The sequence below is a fragment of the Musca autumnalis genome, unplaced genomic scaffold (genome assembly GCF_047663935.1).
Source record: "Musca autumnalis isolate F117 unplaced genomic scaffold, ASM4766393v1 scaffold_4, whole genome shotgun sequence".
NCBI classification, from domain to species: domain Eukaryota; kingdom Metazoa; phylum Arthropoda; class Insecta; order Diptera; family Muscidae; genus Musca; species Musca autumnalis.
The window spans coordinates 200,345,520-200,367,635 of NW_027411977.1; the positions used below are offsets into that span (position 1 = coordinate 200,345,520).

Consider the following 22,116-nt stretch of genomic DNA (forward strand, 5'->3'; position numbering starts at 1 on the left):
AAAATCGAGCATAACTTGATGGCCTAAAGATCCGAGTCGGGACAGAGAAGAATCCCGGGCCATGGATCTGTTGCGCTTGCCAGATACGCATCAACAATATATCAACATCGGTGAGATGTAATAGATGTAGAAAATGGGTGTACTTCTGATAGAAGTTATGTTTCCGCCTGCTTCCGCGAATACGCTCTTATGAGGATAATAGAAGATTCCTATAGCCCTCCAGACATCAACGGTCTGTCCTGGCATTTCACTTGGTTCAAAACACTTTCCTATCATCGTCTCCATTAACATTAACCACCGGATGCCATAACTTCTGACCACCGATTTTTTGGAAAAAACTATAGAGCAGCTGATCGGCAAAGGTTTAGGGAATTTACTAATCACTGCTTTAGAGAGTTTTTCATTTCCTAAGACCCTCGGGTAGCTGAGAGAATTTTCAAGGACATCATCAACGCCGTAGCCACTCGCTACCTATATGCTGACCGCATGCGCGAAATAAGACCAAATTCCCCTGCAGAAACGAATAAGCCAGTGAGCGTGATAAGCATTGTGAGCGATCCCTGAAGACCTAAGTGTTAGGGAACTTGCTTGTCAAGTCAACAGGCTAATAGGCGAAAATAAGAGCAAAAAAGAGGCTTAACCACCTGAAGCAATGCAACATTGGCATAGGATTGAGCCATTGTGGGCAACGGTAAAATCATTATCGTACCCGGGAAAGAAGTTGATTGAACTTCCGTCACATTCAACTGCGTATCAGTGACAGATCGGTTGAGGTGTGCGTGTTATTTTAACCAGCAATTTATAGAACATCCCTAGAGTAAAAATCAGTGTGCTTCAACAAAATATTTGATGAGTGATCACGGTGTTTTTGAAACAAATTTAAATGAAAGTTGCTTGCACCTGTGAAGTTTTTGCAGATTCTTAACTAAAATGTTCATAGATGAGAAAAATCAAAAAAAAAAAAAAAAAAAAAACGCCGAAGCGCTTTTTAAATAGTTGACATTTTTAGGGGTTGTTTAGGTTTTTGCGATTTTGCTTGGAAGCAGCAAGTCATATCAAAATGGAAATAAAGAAAATGTTTTAGCTATCAAAATTCTCTACAAGAGTGACCTTTATGTTATTCTCATAGGTTTCACCATTTTTGAGATATAGAAGTTCAAATTAGGACAATGCACTGACTGTATCGTCCCTTTATAAAACAATATCATGAAGGGTGCGCCTTAACTAACTTTTAATAAAAACGATTACACAAGGGACGTTTTAGTGAATTCTGAAACAGCAATGTTAATAGATGAGAAAAATCCCAAAACAAGAAAAAAACGCTGTAGGGATCTTTAAATAAATCGGGGTAAAAATTCACATGTTTAGGTGTTTTTATGTTTTCACGATTTTGCTTGGAAAACGCAAGTCCTATCGGAATGGGACTAAAGAAAATGTTGTAGCTGTGAAAATTCTCTACAAGATTGGCTAATTTATTCTTCTTAGGTCGTACGATTTTTGAGATATATAATTTTACTTACTTTACTTTAAAAATTGCGGTCATAACATTGTTTTATAAGGAGACTTGTACCAATTTGAATTGTCCCAATTTAAACTTCTATATCTAAAAAATGGTAAAACCTACGAAAATATCATGAAGGTCACTCTTGTAGAGAATTTTGATCGCTACAACATCTTCTTTATTCCCATTTTGATAGGACTTGCGGTTTCCAAGGAAAATCGCAAAAACCTAAGCAATTCCTAAAATGTCAACTTGAATCGCGATTTATTTAAAAAGCGGTCCGGCGATTTTTTTTGTTTTTTGATTTTTCTCATCTATGAATATTGTAGTTTCAGAATCTGCAAAAACTTCCAGGTGCACCTTCCATTTTAATTTGCTTCAAGAGCACCGTGTGAAACGATAAAACATGCAATGTGTTAGGCCCACACGAAATGTCAATGGCATTGCTAAAGCTACTAGATGAACCCGGAACTGTGTACTTGACAAGTGTCCTCATATCGTTAGTTACCCAGATTGTACCAGAAGCCTATTCATTGGTCCTGGAAAATTGGCAGGGTGTTTTCCGGGCCGATTTCCCTTCTGTCGCAAGGAAAGAGCACAGTATCGCCATATCAGATATATCCACACATATAAGTCGATGACTAAACCAGAACAGACCGCACGACCAACCAGTCAAGGCGTCTTTTGACCTATGGAAGGCCTTCGATACTTTCAACAATACTCTCTACCCTTCTGAAATTTCACACCCTCAAGATGGTTAAGATATCTATTGTATGAAAATTATTCTATGATCTTGATGTCGGGTCCTGTCTTCGGGTCTTGATAGGTTAAATATCTACATAGTTGACATAGTGCAGGTCTTCCATCAGACAGATGTGAGGAAGGAAGTCCACGGCTAAATACACTGTCACACTGTTCACAACCTATACGGCTGTAATGAGGCTCCCTGAACAGGTTCGTCGATGGAGTCCTGATTCCGACCAATAACTACCCCAAGATGTTGGATGTTATGTTCGATAACATGTTGAAGTTGTCCACGTAAGCCACAGCTATTTGTGACAAAATCAGAAGTAGGAACAACGTCCCCATCTCGTTGGCGAGCAGCACTTGGGGTACTGACAAAGTAACTTTGTTGAGCTCTAACATTGCCATAGGCAGATCTTTGGTATGCTATATGGAGCCAGTGTGGTATGCAAATATTAGCGCTTCGCAGTGGAAGAATATTCAGACCTCCCACCATCATCGGGAGGCGAATATTTTACTGGTGCATCAGAACAACAAGATGTTATCAATGGTGTACCTGCTTGGGAATTATTGCCGTGGCCATCCCTGTCACAATCTAGTGGAAAGGCTTCCCCCACCTAGTCTTCTTCCTCCTCCAGGATGATCTGTCATTTGCTATTGCTTTTATTTCGTTCCATGATTTTCCGGTGGGTTCTAACTTCTAAGACTTCTTTTCCACGAATTTTTCGGTCTTCCTTTTTTTCTGTTACCTTGGGGATTCCAAACTAGGGCTTGACGACATAGTTCATCGCTATTTTTGGTTCGGTATTGAACTTTTGGTAAAGATTGGAATTGCTTATAACATTTGGCCAACATATCTCAAAATATGTTGTCAACCAGGATTCGCACCCGTACCTCGAGTGATAGTGGTCCAAACGTACAAACAAAGAACCTCCAGATCATGATATGATGCAATTGCGTAAGCAGTTCAAAGTTAAGGTGTGAATCCTGTACTCAGAGACCACGTCCTACGGAGGAGACGATAATGCCGACTGAATTCGTGTTGGGCCCGAATTGATAGCACAATATCCAATACATGTCCTGCATATGGATTGTTATCGCGAATATGCTGCATCTATTTGACTGTTCAGCTAAACCTACGCTGAATTTGGATGCAGAGCAACCAGAACTAGTTAAATGAAAAGATACACGAACGAATATATTTGCGTTGCTACAACAAAAACAGGTCTTATATTAGAAAACAACAGGTTTTCTTTAAAGTATCAACAGAAAGAGAGCAAAAATTCCCTGTTGTTCTTTTATAGGAAGAGGACCCTCAGAGGACAATAGATCTACTAATGGAAGACAAACAGGTATTCTTATAGGAGAACAACAAGTCTTCTTATAGAAGACCAACAGGTCTCCTTATCGAAGACCAACAAGCTTTATTAGAGATAACCAGCAGGACGTCTTATGGACGACCAGCGGACCGTTTTATAGAACATCAACAGGACTTCTTAAAAATTCCAAACAGGTCTTCCTATAGTAGATCAACAGGTATTTTTATAGAAGACCAGCAGGTATTTTTATAGAGTTCGGTGATTGATTGGAGGCGTAAATTCCCCATTAGAAAGGATTAATAATTCTGACGAAGAGTCCTGGAAGTGAAAATCCAAGGAGGCTCGGAAGGAAAATAGCGCAACTGGATGAATTTGTCCAATCGAAAAATAACATCCACAAAGATATCCAATCCATGATGAGAGAGATGCAGGCAATATATTTAAAAGTAGCCGATGATCTGAATAAGGAAGCTGAAATAAGTCAATTGGGACAGGTAGACAATAAACAGACCCAAACCGAAGCGTTGATTAAGCCTAAACAACCAGGAACCCCAACGACACCAGCGCTGAAAAGAGGCCCTAAGACCCAAAGCCCGAAGGAGAATAGGACAAACAAGAAAAAAGAAGTCGTACCTTAATTTAAAGAGCCAGATTCTGTAAAGACAATAGAAGAGACGATCAATGAAAACGTGGGAAAATCCGATACCGTACACAATGCGGCAGTATGGAGTAAAGTTCAAACAAGGTCTAGAAGGAAAGGGAAACCAAATAAACCAGATGCTTTAATAATTAAAACATGTGGAGATTAATCATATTCAGACATTCTGAAGCAAGTGAAAAGTGAAGCAAAGCTGGCTGCGCTAGGCAAAAATGTGAAGACAATTCGGAAGACAGAGAAGGGTGAGCTATTGTTAGAACTAAATAAACCAGCAAACCAGAACACAAATGACTTTAGAGAAGCCATTGAAGAAGTCTTAGGCCCAACCGCTTAAGTTCGTGCGTAAGCAGGAAGTACAACTGGAAATTAAAGATATAGATGGGGTGTCTAATAGAGATGATATTCTTCAGGCAATCAGCGACGTTTCGGGCGATTTAAAAGCATTGCAAGCATCTGCAATAAAATCCCTACGAAAAGCGTATAGAGACACACAAACTGCTACAGTTTCCGTAAGCTCGCTGTTAGCAAATATTCTTTTAAAGAAAAGAATGCTACGTGTTGGATTGGCGGATTGTCGAATACTTGAAAAACTTACACCAATGAGGTGCTATAAATGTCTGGACTTTGGTCATACAGCAGTTAGATGTAAAAACCCGAACGACAACTCAGGTCGCTTTATTTGCTGTGGAGAAGTGGGTCACAAGGTTGCTATTGTAAAAACCCTCCCAAGTGTATGCTATGCAATGAACCATCAACAGATCGTAGCCACATCACTGGGTCGACTGTGTGTCCGAAATACAAGGAAGCTCTAGGCCGACTTAGAGGATGTTAATGAAATTTATACAATTAAATTTTAATTACTGTGAAGCTGCCCAAGATTTGTTAAAACAGACAGTTCGGGAACTAGAGGCGGATCTAGCAATTATCAGCGAGCCCTACAAGAACTTTAGCTCAGCAAATTGGTTATGTGATACGTCCGGCACAACCTCGATCTGGTCCTTAAACAAACCAATACAAAATGCTTTGAATTCAGCAACCGGTTTTGTCCACGCTACTTTCGCCGGATTAACAGTCTACAGTTGCTACATACCACCAAGATATGATATTGAAGATTACAGAAGAATTATAACTGACTTAGCAAATGATGCCGCATCCAGAGGGCCAATTTTGATAGCGGGCGATTTTAATGCCACAGAGTGGGGTTGCCCTAGAACAAATGAAAGGGGCCGAATATTGTTAAAATCCTTTGCCCAATTAGATGTGGAATTCGGGGAGTAATCCAACATTCAATCGAAATGGTGGGTTTAACTGGCAAATCAGCGACATGTTCACTTATAGTGACCATCAGGCTATAATCATTAATCGTAATGACACGACAACAGTAAGGAGATCGGTTCGAACGCCTGAAATATCTGGTTGGAAAAAAGGCTCATTTGATAAAGATATATTCGCGCTATGTATGGAAGACACAGAACTGCAGAGAACCCCCGAGAATATGGCGGAAGAGCTTATTCTTCGGGCAACACAAGCATGCAACGCATCGATGCAAAAAAGGAAGCGGGGTGTCAACAAAGCCCCTGTATATTGGTGGAACGCTGAAATAGCAGAAGTACGTAAAGAGTGCCTTCGTGCTAGAAGACGTTTTGTAAGAGCTCGGGTTAGAGAAGACAATGAAGCGTATAGACAGGTTCTCAAGATGAAGAAGAAAGCACTCAAAAAAGCCATACATGCAAGCAAAATATCGTGTTTTCTCGCTACTTGCGATGATGTATAATACCAGCCGTTTGGACTGGCGTACAAGATTGTTATGATTTTTTGGTTTTATTCGACCTTTATAATTTCTAATACAAGATTGTTACTAAGAAACTGAAATGCTTCGGCTCAAATACACCTACGGATGCTAAAACTTTTGACCCTGGTGGACATTTTGCTTACCCCCCGGTTACGCCAGTGGAGATAAATCTTGCCGTCTCTATATTCGATAACTCTAAATCATGGAATTCCCAACTACGTTCTAAAAGAGATTATAAGTTGCTGTGGAGAACAAATGCTTAAATTACTGAACTCCTGCTTAGAATATGGATCCTTTCCACCGTTATAGAAAAGGCAAAGACTAGTCCTATTGCCCAAAAAGGGTAAGCCCTTGGAAAATCCTTCATCATACCGCCCGCTATGTATGATAGATACATGAGGAAAACTCCTTGAGAGCATTATCCGCGACAGACTTGAAGAGTACATAGAACGTGCAAAGGGCTTATATGGAAGCCAATTTGGTTTCAGAAAAAAAATCTACGATCGATGCAATAAAAATGGTAGCAGACATCGCAAGGGAAGCAATAAATGGCCAAAACTGGAAAAAAGAGTATTGTGTTGTCATAACACTAGATGTTAAAAATGCCTTCAACACAGCTAACTGCGAGAATATTCTAAACGCTCTGAGGAGGTTAAATGTCCCGGCATATCTTGTGGCTATATTCCAGGACTATTTCCGCAACAGAATACTAATATACCAAACTGAGGAGGGTTTAAAAGAATACCGAATAACAGGAGGAGTACCACAAGTATCTGTTCTTGGACCTCTTCTGTTGGTGTCTTAAAGCTAAAACTCCCAGAGAAAGCAAATATTATTGGATTTGCAGATGATATTGCGATACTTATAGTTGCAAAAACAACCGAAGAAGCAAAAAATGTCTCAGAAGTCAGCATACAGTTGGTTAAATCGTGGCTGTGTTCACAAGGCCTAGCATTAGCCGATCAAAAAACGGAAGTTGTCTTAATTACAAGCCGCAGAACTGTAGAAAGGATAAATATTCAAATCGGAGAATGTACAATCACAACGGCGGAAAACCTGAAATACCTCGGCATTATTATAGACAATCGTCTATCTTTTAGAGAGCATTTGAATTATGTAAAGGCGAAAGCCGGAAACACTTGTAAAGCGTTGTGCCGTATAATGCCAAACGCAAGAGGTCCGAGATACTTAAAGAGAAAAATTCTGGTGGGAGTTACCAAAAATATTATTATTTATGCAGCACCAATATGGGCGAAATCCTTGAGGTATGCAACTTATTACGAAAAGATTGGTACAGTATACAGACTGGCAGCACTACGTGTATGCTGTACATATAGGACTGTTTTTGACGATGCAGCCTATGCTATCGCAGCTATGATACCCATAGATATTCTTGCAAGAGAATCGGAATACATATACAATTCAAGAAGCTCACAGGAAACAGATAATGAATCCGACGCCGCAAGAAGACGTAGCATTACCGAATGGTAAAGTAGGTGGTCAGCATCTACAAAAGGCAGATGTACGTATGGTCAAATAGGCGACATGGAGATCTAAACTTATATCTCACCCAATTTCTCTCCGGGCATGGTTGTTTCAGGTCCTATTTATACCGTTTTGGATTTGACTGCTCCCCTGATTGTCCTTGCTGCGTGGAACATGTAGAAGACCCATACCACGTTTTCTTTTTGTGCCCGCGATTCAGTGAAGAGAGGACAAATTTAGAGCGGCAGTTGGTTGTAACGACAAGTTCCCTCCGGTTGCTGGGATAGCTCGCGGGGGTCCAGAGTCCGTCACAGAAATTTGTAAGTGGAAAGACCGAGAGAGTGATAACACGGGTTTCTTGTTGGGTTTTAATCAACACTATTTTATTATTTCGCTTTCTTTTAAGGAGTGCACAAAGGTAAGTTTTTAAGTGTATACAAAGCTTTGGAATTCCGACCGCTCGTTCGAGGTGACCTGGCTAAGTTCACCTATCCGCCCGCCGATGGTAATCCAGCCTCGATGGGAGACCCGAGTAGGTTCCGGATATTGGTTGTGTGGGAGACCTGGATAAGTTCTCCGTCTATACCGGCCTGTTGGGTGACCTGGATAAGTTCGCCCACCGGTCTGGTCCTCCTCCAGACACGTTGCCGTGGAAGTATGGGCTAAACGATGGATATGGGCAAGGTTTCCGTAGGCTTCGCAGGAGACCTGGATAAGTTCTCCGAACTACTTCACTAACTGGACGAGTGGGGAAGAGGACTCACGCCAAATTGGGTTCCAAAAGTTAAGGACACTTCATGGAACCTGCAAAGGTTACGCGTGGACCTAAGAGATGCGGACACTCCAAGGGGTCTGGGCAAGAGTACACGAGTTCCAAGAGTTGCGAACACTTCAAGGAATCTGGGCAAGAGTACACGAGTTCCAAGAGTTGCGAACACTTCAAGGAATCTGGGCAAGAGTACACGAGTTCCAAGAGTTGCGAACACTTCAAGGAATCTGGGCAGGGATACGCGAGGGAGTTCCAAGAGTTGCGAACACTTCAAGGAATCTGGGCAAGAGTACACGAGTTCCAAGAGTTGCGAACACTTCAAGGAATCTGGGCAAGAATACGCGAGGGAGTTCCAAGAGTTGCGAACACTTCAAGGAATCTGGGCAAGAGTACACGAGTTCCAAGAGTTGCGAACACTTCAAGGAATCTGGGCAGGAATACCCGAGGGAGTTCCAAGAGTTGCGAACACTTCAAGGAATCTGGGCAAGAGTACACGAGTTCCAAGAGTTGCGAACACTTCAAGGAATCTGGGCAGGAATACGCGAGGGAGTTCCAAGAGTTGCGAACACTTCAAGGAATCTGGGCAAGAGTACACGAGTTCCAAGAGTTGCGAACACTTCAAGGAATCTGGGCAAGAATACGCGAGGGAGTTCCAAGAGTTGCGAACACTTCAAGGAATCTGGGCAAGAATACCCGAGGGAGTTCCAAGAGTTGCGAACACTTCAAGGAATCTGGGCTAGAGAACGCGAAGGAGTTCCAAGAGTTACGAACACTTCAAGGAATCTGGGCAAGAGTACGCGAGGGAATTCCAAGAGTTACGAACACTTCAAGGAATATGGGCAAGAGTACGCGAGGGAATTCCAAGAGTTACGAACACTTCAAGGAATATGGGCAAGAGTACGCGAGGGAATTCCAAGAGTTACGAACACTTCAAGGAATATGGGCAAGAGTACGCGAGGGAATTCCAAGAGTTACGAACACTTCAAGGAATCTGTGCAAGCTATTGAATATCACCACTCTGACTCACCTGGTTATCTGTGATTTTCCCTTCCACTCGATTGAATTCGCGCACTTGTTGACTTCACTTCCTTTGAACACTGACTGATCCCCATTCAATTTCCTCCCGTCCTTTTATAGGAAAAACCAGTTGGTACCTATTACCCAAAAAATAATTTGTGGTACCCATCACCTAATAGAAAAACCACGTGTTCTTAACAGATTTCATCGAGGAATTCATTATGTAATTCAATATAATTCAACATATATAATTCAATATTTATACTTTAAACAACAATAACAACAAGAAAAATGGGGACAAAAACAAGCGTAGCGACTTTCGTCGTCACACTGCCCCCCCTCCAATGAAAGAGGCGGCTAGTCGCGCCCGGTCACAAAAATCTTTCCTTGTCGGTTGACCTGGACCCGCAATCTTCTACCCGCCACTTTGAATACCCGCTTATACTGACGGTGGGGTGACCAACGCCGCAATGCTTCTCGAAGGCACGTCCGTAATCCGAGCTTGACCTCTTCGGGGAATGCTTCACGGCATTCAAATGAGATTTCCGCCGCGGAGACCGATGGTTTTGGTACCACCACCACACTCGGAATCGCGGGCGTATTGGGGCCATCATCACTCTTATCCGGGCTTCGACATTGCTCCAACCGACGGTTGACCCTCGTTTGCGTATACTCGGATTCCGACTCCGAGTCCGGAGCGTATCGGGGCGACGGGGAGGAAAGTACTTTCCGTCCGGGCGTCGGTGGAAGACCCATGCCAAAAAATATGCCGCGACCCGGGGTCGGTGGAAGGCTGGTCAGATCGTCCTCGATTGACATTGGAGACACCATAGGAGGGGGAGTGTTCGGGTAGCCCTGCGCTGGGAGAGCCCGTCGGGGTGGCGTGGCTGGCCCTTCATCATCCGAAGACAAGATTATTGTCTCCACTACCTTCGGGGCTGGTAAAGCCTTAAGCAGTTTCCTCCTCTTCGGGAGAGTTGAGTCCTTCTTTGCGGGTTGGGGAACGCGAGCTTTCCTATTAGGTTTGGACGCAGGTGTTGAGCCCCCGGCACTGCTCTGCACGTTACCAACCTCCTCCGCTGTGAGCCGGGTGACCAGTACCGAACAAGGCTTCAGGGACTCTACGAGCTGGTGTTGGTGCTTATAGAAAGCTTTGGTACGTGGTGGCTGTGTGGATTGGTCCATTCTTGGTTCTTCGGAATCTGTGGGGAGAGAATAGATAGGGAGTGGATTAGTAACCATACAATGTTTAATACTTTCAGGCTTAGATATGTAGGGCTTCAAGTCGCCGAGGTGAGCACTCCTTTCAGTCTTCTCACCAGGTCTACGAATTCTAACAATAACTGGGGACTGAAAACTAACGACCTCAAATGGACCGTCGAATTTTGGGGCCAGTTTTGCCGCAAAATTTTCTGTTGCTTTCGACAGTGGATGCTGCCTAACTAATACCTGGTCTCCCACATCTGGGGACCATTTACGGCGCCTGAGGTTGTATCGACGTCTCTGGTCCTCCCCCGTTCGTGCCAAGTTCTTCCTGACGATCTGAAAAATCTCCTGTAGCTCTCCTGCCCTTTGCGAAGGTTCCCTGTGACGAGCTCCTGTACCGGTGGTGACATCGTCGAACAACGCACCGGGAAGCCTCGGTTCTCGACCCTGTACGAGGAAAGCTGGGCTGTACCCAGTCGATTCTGAAAAACCCGAATTTACCGCCAATGTAATCTCTGGTAGAAAATCGTCCCAACGGTTGTGCTTGTTCTGCGCCAGCTGAGCAATTATAGTCTTGACCGTCCTGTTTGCTCGTTCCGTCGGATTCTCCTGAGGGCAGTATGGGGCTGTAAATTGTCGACGAACACCTATCTCCTGCAGGAATGTCTCAAGAACACGACTGGTGAACTGGCTACCGTTGTCAGTTATTAGCATCTTTGGCGCGCCAAACCGGGCCAATATTCTTTCTCGGAACGCCCTGACAACCCCTTCCGCTGTGGCCTTTCTCATTGCAACCAGCTCAATCCACTTGGTGAATTTGTCAATAAACACTAGCAACATGCTATTCCCGTGCTTCGTCCGCGGCATCGGTCCCACGAAATCAGCACACACGACGGCCCACGGTTCTTCGGGCACCGAGATTAACATTTCCCCTGCTGGCGCCTTTTGGCTCGGTTTGTACACTTGACAGGAGTCGCAACTCCGCACAAACCGCGTAACGTCCCGAACCATACCCGGCCAGTAATAGCGACCACATGTTCTCTGAATGGTTTTCCGAACGCCCAGGTGTCCGGCTGCAGGCTGGCTATGGTTCTCACGTAAGACGCGTTCCCGCAGAGGGAGAGGAACACACATCTTCCAGGGCGTATCATCGTCGTCGTTCGCTGTTCTCTGTATATGACGGTACAGCTGCGTCCCTACTATGGCATAGTCCGGGTATTTCTCCGGGTCCGTCTTGACCGCCTCCATTTTCTCCTTAAGCCAAGTGCACTGGGTAAGCGACTCTTCGACAGCCCGCTTCAAGGTTTCAACCGGCTGTCGGGACAAAGCGTCTGCTACTACATTTAGGCCCCCTCTTCTGTACTCGATGGAGAATGTGTACTGCTGCAACTCCAGCGCCCAGCGAGCCAGTCTCCCGGTAGGATTGTCGATTGAGTTGAGCCACTTCAATGCCAAATGATCGGTGACTACCAGGAAATTGTACCCTTCAAGGTATTGACGCATTTTCCGAATGCCCCAGACGATCGCCAAACATTCTTTTTCGGTAGCGGAGTAGTTTTTCTCCGCTCCGTTCAACGTTCGGCTAGCGTATGCAATCACTCGCTCCCCCTCGTCAAAGATTTGGGTTAAAACGACACCAAGGCCATGATCGCTGGCGTCTGTCTGCAGGATAAATTTCCGGGTGAAATCGGGGCATGCCAGTACCGGCGCTTGGGTGAGTCTAGCCTTGAGTACTTCAAATATCGTCTGCTGGTCTTCCGTCCACTTCCAGTGCTTTCCCTTCTTCAGAAGCGCCGTGAGAGGCTGGGCCAGTGTTGCGAAGTCCGGCACAAATCTTCTATACCACGAAACAACGCCGAGGAACCGACGCAACTCCTTTAGTGTTTGCGGAGGTTCGATCCCTTGGATTGCTGCTATCTTATCTGGGTCAGTATGAATACCTTGCCCGCTGATGACGTGACCCAAGTACTTTGTCTCTCGCTTGAAAAATTCACATTTGTCTGGGTTGATTCGCAGCCGAGCTTCGCGTAAACGACGGAAAACCCTTCGCAGATTCTCCAGATGCTCCTCCAAAGTTCGCCCAATGACGATAATATCGTCCAGATAGGCGAACGCATGCGGTTCCATTTCCGGCCCGATAACGCTGTCCAGAGCCCGCTGGAATGTAGCCGGTGCCGAGTGAAGCCCGAAAGGCATAACTCGCCACTGATACAACCCTCGTCCAGCTACGGTAAACGCAGTATACTTCCTACTTTCCTCCTCCAGAGGGATCTGCCAGTAGCCATCCTTTAAATCAAGACTGCTGACGTATTTCGCCTCACGTAGGCGATCTAAGATGGTATCAATACGGGGTAAGGGATAAGCGTCTGGCTCGGATCGGTTATTTAGTTGCCGGAAGTCTATGCACAATCTCCAGGTCCCATTCTTCTTCTGGGCTAACGTAATGGGTGAGCTATATGGACTGTGTGAGGGCTCAATGTATCCCAGAGCCAGGAGCTCGTTGATTTTTCCGTCGATGATTGCTTGCATGGCGGGGTTCCGTGGGGCGTAACGAATTTTAAATGGCCGATCGTCCTTCATGGTGATCCGATGGGTAGCTGCCGTCGAAGGGCCGTGAATCTCCCTGAATCGCTGAAGTTCAACTTCTAGAAAAGACTGTATCTTTGCTTGCGCGTCAATCGGAAGCTCACTTACCATGGTATGCCCCGTTGCCTCAGTCAATTCTTCCTCGTCTACCGACGAGGTCAGCACCGTCCGAAGATACGGCCGGTCCGACCGGGCACCAAACACACAGCTTAGACCGGCGCAGGTTATACGGGCCTCGCTTCTGCACAGAAAGTCCAGACCTAGTAGTAGCTCTTCCGTGGCATCAGGCATCACTAGCAATTGTACCTGCAACTGAAGATTACCAAAAGTTATCAGCGCGTGAACCGCCTCCTGGATTTGCCGCTGGGACCCGTCCGCTAGTGTAACGTTAGCAACGTGTGGAGTGCTCACAAACTTATGATGAATGGCGTCTCGTAGTCTCTCGCTGATGAAGTTACTGGTAGCACCTGTGTCGACCGTAGCGGCAACTTGCCGGTCGGCGATTAGTATCGTCGCCACCAATCGAGTCGCCTCTACATGGAGTGAAGTTCTTAGTTGAGGGGGGTGACTCTCTTGAGCGGATCCGCTTCCCCTCGGTTTTGGCGGATCCGGTTGCCGTTTCCCGACATACTTCGACAGCACGCTACTGTACGCACGCCCTTACGACCACATTCCCAACAAAACAGCACCTGGGAATTCCTGCACTGCAATGCGAAGTGTCCCTGCTGGCCACACCGTCTACATGCCGTTCTCGGATCTATTACCGCCGACTGATCGTCCTGTTCAACTGGCTCTATGAGACGATGTAACTCACGGACGGGACCAGAACCCGCAGGTAGACTCTCTAAATCCTCCGCCATCTCCAGTAGGTCCTTAAGCGTGTGAAAATCCCGGCGTCTAATGTACCATAAGTACTCCGGTAAGGCGTTCCGGAAGATTCTCTCGAGCTTTTGATCCTCCGTGTATGTGCTGTGTCGCATCAAATTTTGCATGCTCAGAGTATATGCCTTGAAGGGCTCCCGTGGTTTCTGCTTCCTTTTCCGTATTTCGTCCTCCAGTTGCTCGAAATACCGCGACGGTAAGAAGAATCGAAGAAAATCTTCCCGAAATAGTTTCCATGAGGTCCACTGCTGATTGTTGTTTCTGTACCATATCAATGCGTTTTCCCTTAGAACTTCGGGCATCATCCGGGGTAATCCATTCAAGTCCACCTCATACATGATTGCTAACTCTTCAAGCCGTTCCATGAATTCAAGGGGTCCGCGAGATCCATCATAGCTTATACTCCATTTTCGCACCTGGTCTGCCAATGCCCTGGGGTCCCTCTCGACAATGCCAGCCGTCGCGTCCGCCCTGGGTGGTATCAGAGGTTGAGTGGTACCGCGAGTACCTGGCAGGTCGCGAGAAGTCTGGCTTGCCTCTTCCGAATGGTGTGTCTTATAGGAAGTTGTGCCTGCTCCGGTCACCGTGAGGAGCGGTGCCTTGAGCGGCGTTGAAAACTTTGATTCCTGGCTCGTTCCTGGTTTTTCCGAATGGTGTTTTTCGGCAGAAGGTGTGCCTACTCCGGTCACCGTGAGGAGCGGTGCCTTGAGTGGCGTTGAAAACTTTGTTTCTTGGCTCGTCCCTGGCTTCTCATGTTGCTCCTGTAACTCAAGAATCCTCTCGAGACGTTTCGGATCGTGCTCTTCCGCCAATAACTGAGCAAAACGTCTGCGCAACTCGTCTACATTTCCGGAGGTTGTGCGGTCAAACTCTTGGAGATAGGCCACCAGGTCCTCTCTCCGCAGAGTATAGGCCCAGGAAATACGCAGCGAGCTTGGCATTATCAATGCAGCAGCCTCTGCTTTGTAACTGATGCGACTCACTCTCAAGAAAACCTGTTAATTGGTTATACACTCTCAGGGTCCCTGCTCGGGCGCCACTGTAACGACAAGTTCCCTCCGGTTGCTGGGATAGCTCGCGGGGGTCCAGAGTCCGTCACAGAAATTTGTAAGTGGAAAGACCGAGAGAGTGATAACACGGGTTTCTTGTTGGGTTTTAATCAACACTATTTTATTATTTCGCTTTCTTTTAAGGAGTGCACAAAGGTAAGTTTTTAAGTGTATACAAAGCTTTGGAATTCCGACCGCTCGTTCGAGGTGACCTGGCTAAGTTCACCTATCCGCCCGCCGATGGTAATCCAGCCTCGATGGGAGACCCGAGTAGGTTCCGGATATTGGTTGTGTGGGAGACCTGGATAAGTTCTCCGTCTATACCGGCCTGTTGGGTGACCTGGATAAGTTCGCCCACCGGTCTGGTCCTCCTCCAGACACGTTGCCGTGGAAGTATGGGCTAAACGATGGATATGGGCAAGGTTTCCGTAGGCTTCGCAGGAGACCTGGATAAGTTCTCCGAACTACTTCACTAACTGGACGAGTGGGGAAGAGGACTCACGCCAAATTGGGTTCCAAAAGTTAAGGACACTTCATGGAACCTGCAAAGGTTACGCGTGGACCTAAGAGATGCGGACACTCCAAGGGGTCTGGGCAAGAGTACACGAGTTCCAAGAGTTGCGAACACTTCAAGGAATCTGGGCAAGAGTACACGAGTTCCAAGAGTTGCGAACACTTCAAGGAATCTGGGCAAGAGTACACGAGTTCCAAGAGTTGCGAACACTTCAAGGAATCTGGGCAGGGATACGCGAGGGAGTTCCAAGAGTTGCGAACACTTCAAGGAATCTGGGCAAGAGTACACGAGTTCCAAGAGTTGCGAACACTTCAAGGAATCTGGGCAAGAATACGCGAGGGAGTTCCAAGAGTTGCGAACACTTCAAGGAATCTGGGCAAGAGTACACGAGTTCCAAGAGTTGCGAACACTTCAAGGAATCTGGGCAGGAATACCCGAGGGAGTTCCAAGAGTTGCGAACACTTCAAGGAATCTGGGCAAGAGTACACGAGTTCCAAGAGTTGCGAACACTTCAAGGAATCTGGGCAGGAATACGCGAGGGAGTTCCAAGAGTTGCGAACACTTCAAGGAATCTGGGCAAGAGTACACGAGTTCCAAGAGTTGCGAACACTTCAAGGAATCTGGGCAAGAATACGCGAGGGAGTTCCAAGAGTTGCGAACACTTCAAGGAATCTGGGCAAGAATACCCGAGGGAGTTCCAAGAGTTGCGAACACTTCAAGGAATCTGGGCTAGAGAACGCGAAGGAGTTCCAAGAGTTACGAACACTTCAAGGAATCTGGGCAAGAGTACGCGAGGGAATTCCAAGAGTTACGAACACTTCAAGGAATATGGGCAAGAGTACGCGAGGGAATTCCAAGAGTTACGAACACTTCAAGGAATATGGGCAAGAGTACGCGAGGGAATTCCAAGAGTTACGAACACTTCAAGGAATATGGGCAAGAGTACGCGAGGGAATTCCAAGAGTTACGAACACTTCAAGGAATCTGTGCAAGCTATTGAATATCACCACTCTGACTCACCTGGTTATCTGTGATTTTCCCTTCCACTCGATTGAATTCGCGCACTTGTTGACTTCACTTCCTTTGAACACTGACTGATCCCCATTCAATTTCCTCCCGTCCTTTTATAGGAAAAACCAGTTGGTACCTATTACCCAAAAAATAATTTGTGGTACCCATCACCTAATAGAAAAACCACGTGTTCTTAACAGATTTCATCGAGGAATTCATTATGTAATTCAATATAATTCAACATATATAATTCAATATTTATACTTTAAACAACAATAACAACAAGAAAAATGGGGACAAAAACAAGCGTAGCGACTTTCGTCGTCACATGGTAGTGAAATATTTGTAGAAAACATACTCGAAATTATGATGACGTCTTTAAGCAATTGGGAGTATGTATGTGAGTACGTAAAACAATAATATTGGAATAACGGAGGCAAGACGATATTCTAAGAAGAATAACAAATAGCAGTGTTCTATAGAACATTTCCCCCTGCGACGAAATGCCTGTACGGCGGTACCGCAGGGATGGTGGATCAGAGTAAAGGGGTTATTTAAGCGTGTTAAAGTCTCGCTCACCTGGCGATACCATAAACCAGGTAGCCAGAGACTTCCGATGATTTTTTCGCCGACAAAAAAAAATGTTAGAAGGTCAAAAAGTCTTTATATAGAAGTCTAAGATGTATACTTAAAGAAGAAACAAAAAGCCTTTTTATTGAAAAACAAAAGCCTTCTTGTAGAAGACAAATAGACCTTCTTCCATGATACCAATAGCATTTTTAATAGAAGATCTAAGGGCCTTACTTCATAAGACCAACCTTCTAATAGTGTCCAATAAGTTCTCTAATAGAAGATCATTATAAAGGAGTCTCTTTATAAAAGACCAACAGGTTTTCGAATAGAAGACCCGCAGGTCATTTTACAGAAGACACGCCTTATTATATGAACAAAAATCTTCTACAGAGGCCTAGAGGTACATATTTTTATATACTACTAGCAGGTCATTTTATAGGCGGCCTGTCACCATGTTTTCTAACAGAAGTCCAGCAAGTCATCTGATAGAATCCAAGCCTTCTTATGTGAACAAAAATCTTCTTAGAGAAGCTTATAGTAATTCATACAGAAGATTGGCAGGCCCTCTTATAGACGGCCTGCTGAAATTATTATAAACAACCACCTTGTTTGCTTATATAAAATCAACAGGCCTTCCTCTTCAAGGTCAACAGGGCCTCTTGTAAAAGACCAAAAGAATCATCCTGTCGAAGAACTACAAGTCTTTGTGCAGAAAACCAAAAGGTATTATATGTAATATCCCAGCAAAATTTTCGATGCCAAAGATGCCATTCAATCATGGGTGCAAGTGACCTGGCATGACATCTTTTGGGCATCTTCATCGATGAATTTTATATGAGCGTGGACCCCAAAAGATGCTATTCATTTTTGGATCCAAAGCATGTCATTTACACCAATGTTTTGACATGTCATTTTCACCAATGCTTCGGCATTTCATTTCCACCAATGGTTTGGAATGTCATTTTCACTAACCCTTTGCAATGACATTTTCATTACGTCGAGAATCGTAACAACGTTGGTAGTGATTTCGAGTCTCCGACAACATCAAGCCTATTGTAAATAATTACTCTTATATATTTAGAAAAATGTGTATAAATAAAAAAGACAAAATTCATCTCTATTGGATCGACAAATGGGTTCAAATGCTAGTGAAAAGATAGGATCTTTCAGGACTTCCTTTCATTGGTTCAAATGCTAATGAAAAGATAGGATCTTTCACGACTTCGTTTGAACCAATGCAAAAGATGCCATGATATCACGTCATCGCGTGGAACCCCTTCCTTAAAATTTAGCTGGGATGTGAAACGACACACCTACTTTGCTGTAACATTAACCAAGTCACATAGATCTGCCACACATGGAGTCACATAACTATATTTAACCCCCTGTGTAGAATTGTATTCTCAAATATCATTGCGGACAAACAATTTTTGTTGCTTCATTCCCCGTAAGCTGAACCCATATCCACAAAACAATATTCTTGCCTACTATAATCTTGTGTTTACTGTTTATTTATTGTTATTTTCATTTGGAGTTCAGCAATTGCTCCAACTCTAAACCCGGTCTAGTAACAAACAATTGCAAACAGCCACAAACAACAGCGCCCAAGCAGACATCCCTTTGAAGGTAATGTGAAACTGTGTATTCCTGTAAGAGTTAAGTGTGCAAATGGTGACTGATTACAGGACACGTATTTTTTCTAAAGCCATAATTGTGGTTAAGTGCAGGTTTATTACTTGAAAATTACATACATTGGGGAGGCCAATTGGAGCGCTTGTCTATTGTAAAACAAGGGGTGTTTTGTTTTGTTTTGTTAAATTTGTATTTTGTAATAATTCCATATTCTTTTTGCTATGTAAATCCGGTTCATTCATAACTACGAATTATAGGCTTAACGTAATTCTTTAAAGGGGTAATTTTAACAAACAGCACAAAAATACATGTGGGAATATTTACATATGTGTGAAAAGAAATTAAATTATATTCTCTTACAAATTTAGGATAGAATGGAATACATTTTTAGTTGAGCAGAATAAAACAATTGGAATAAACATACAGTCAAATACCTCTACACCTTAGCTATTGGTAACGAAAATTTGTGGTCTATTAAACTATTCGTTATCGAGAAAATCGAATGTATGTAATGTGTCGAGAAAAGAAAGAAAATCGTCTAAAAAACATAATACCGAGGAATCCAGATGTCACTAACTTCGATGATTGATATTCATCGCTGTCAATTTACGAGATAATATATTTTGTAGATCTACCTGACATAAAGATATTAATATTGTAACCCAAGATATTCATATTAACACATTGGGTAACATTCTCATTCTTTCAGTAGAATAATAGTAAATTGCAGTCGTATGTGGTTATTGTTATCACACAATAGTCTTTACACTTACTTTCCCTTATATAAAAGCCTAATTCATATATTTTCCTCCACTTAGCAATACTTTTTAAAAAAATTGCAATCACAAGGGCTAACCCATGACTCTATATAATTTTGTATAAAAAATTATTCTGTCTCATCAATTGCGTATATCATTCTACACTCACAATCTTTGAAGATTTTTCTTGATTCCATTAGGAAACTGAATTGTGATTAGTCATCCATTTTTTTCTTTTGCTATAACTTTGTCTATTCACTATGAGCATTTCTTAATTTATTTTTTGTTGTCGTTACATCTTTTCTCGTTTGATTTTATATTCCATTTTCTTTTTCTTCTCCTTGTGAAATTCAATTCTGTAAACATTTTAATTTCATTAATTAATATTACTCATACACCAAACAAAGAGTTCGAGGAAATTTAATAAATGTCATTTAAAGACAAACATGGTGAAGTATATTAGGGTGGAGAAAAAATTAAATTGTAAACAAGTTTTCAAAAATAAAAATTTAATAAATTCGATAAATCAAAATAGTGGTACTTGTAATTTAAGATTTCAAAGAAGAAGGTTAAAACGAGTTTCAGAAAAACATAATTTAATAAAAAATAACACTGTGCAACATTTTTATGGTAATCTTGTGCAAACAATTTGAGCTAGGGATTTTTTGAAAGTACAGACTCGAACGACAAAAACCCTAGTTGGGTTTTATTGTGTCAGATCCAGCTTGGATTTTATGGCCTCATCTAAATATGGTTAAATATTGACTTTTTAATGCAATTCTGGGCTATATCTCTGAAACCTATTTGAATCTTAATCTGACCTCTGAAGCAAGATTGTAGAAGGGGCAAGAATAAAATATTTCGAGAATTAATGAACTCGAAAAACTACATTTATTGTCTCAAATTTTATAAAATATCGAAAATTTCCACAATTTGTATCCATATCGCACCATATATCCAAACCCGTTAATTTGTTCTAAATGTTTCCTTTTGGAAAAATATTCGCTGGAATGTAATACAGAACTCTTCAGAACATGTATTTTTTTAAATGCCTCTATCACTTCGTTTTCAGTATATTTTTCAACGACGATTTAATAAATATGTAAATAATATGGTAAAATCCGAAATGCGAGAGTAAACTATTGGTGTGAACTATGTTTGAAATACGTTTTGTAAAAGATATGATGCAAAATACCTCTGAAACAACGTAAAGTAAGCATTTTAGAGTTTCAGAATGTTCCGAAGAATTGCTAAGAACTTTATTTGGAAGATTTTTTTCAAAAGGTTACTTGGTTCAACTTCCAATAGTTTAGCTGATACTGACCAGAGTTTCAGCAATTTTGTAAAATTTTCCATATTTTATCAATATGATGCTCTCGATGGAGTTTTTCTTATGGGGTCCGTTCAAAAGGTAAGTTCTACTAGTTTAGGTTTTTGTAGCCTCAATATGTACTTTCAAAAAATGCATACTAGAAGTGTTTGCATTTTCAGTGTTGCATAGTGTAATTAAAAAAATAAGTTTCAGTGTTTTATTTATAAATGCACTTAAAACAAGTAAAAAAGTATCAGTCGGCTTTGCCGACAAAGATATACCCTCTGCCTATGTGAATTAAAACTTTCATCTACGGACAGATCGACACAATTGTTGAACTTTTGTGGGGAGGTAACATAAAGAGAAGATCGATATGGGCCATTTTAGAAGTTAAACTAAATTTGGACAAAATATTAGGAGATCCAACGTTTGGATAAATTTAGTTGCCCCATTCAAGGGATATCGTGAATACCATTTTAGTGACATTTTTTAAAATTGTAGGGAAGTACGGGAAGTTGTTGCCAATCCTCAAACTAAAACTAAGTTTGGACACCTTTTGGGCTGTTTTCTCAAGAAGTATGGACTTACCCTTAAAAAAACTTTTACTGCCGTAATTAAGGCAGCGAATGCAAGTTGTTTCAACAAAAATCAAAGTGATTCGAGAGCAGGTCTTAAAGTGAATTTATCCAAAATTTTGTGTGGGAGGTACCCGAAGCAGTGGACAAATATAGTCCATATTCAAACCTGATCTATATCTGGTAGATATTTCAGGATGTGTAAAGTATAACCCCATCGGTCACTCCCATCAAAAGTTATCGTGTGCACAATTTTTCCGCACATTTTTGAACTTTTTTGGGGGAGGTACCTGAAGGAGTGGACCGACATGACTTATCTTCGAACTTAAACTAAGTTTGCACAAAATATTACAAAGACCAAATTGTGGACCGAATCGTCCAATCCGTTCGAGAGTTATCTTGTGCTCCAACCACTACACACGGTGTCATAGGGCTTTTTAGTACATTTCAGGCTATTTTCTCAGGAAGTATGGACTTGCTCCTGATGAAGTTTATACCGTTATATGGGGGGCAGTGAATGCAAGTTGCTACAACAAAAATCAAAGCGATTCGTAAATAGGTCCTAAACTGAACTTTTCCGAAATTTTGTGTGGGAGGTACCCGAAGGAATGGACCGATTGAGTCCATATTGGAACCCCATCTACGTCTGATAGAAATTTCACGATCGTGCGCACAAATTTTCCGAACATTTTCGATCTTTTGTGGGGGAGGTAGTGAAGGAATGAACCGATAT

The 22,116-nt window shown here is 43.0% G+C and overlaps 1 protein-coding gene across 1 annotated transcript in view; it reads right to left on the reverse strand.

The window, feature by feature from the left end:
• The window catches only part of LOC141401266 (uncharacterized), a 627,482-nt gene that overhangs the window by 508,472 nt on the left and 96,894 nt on the right, over positions 1–22,116 (reverse strand). The window lies entirely within an intron of this gene.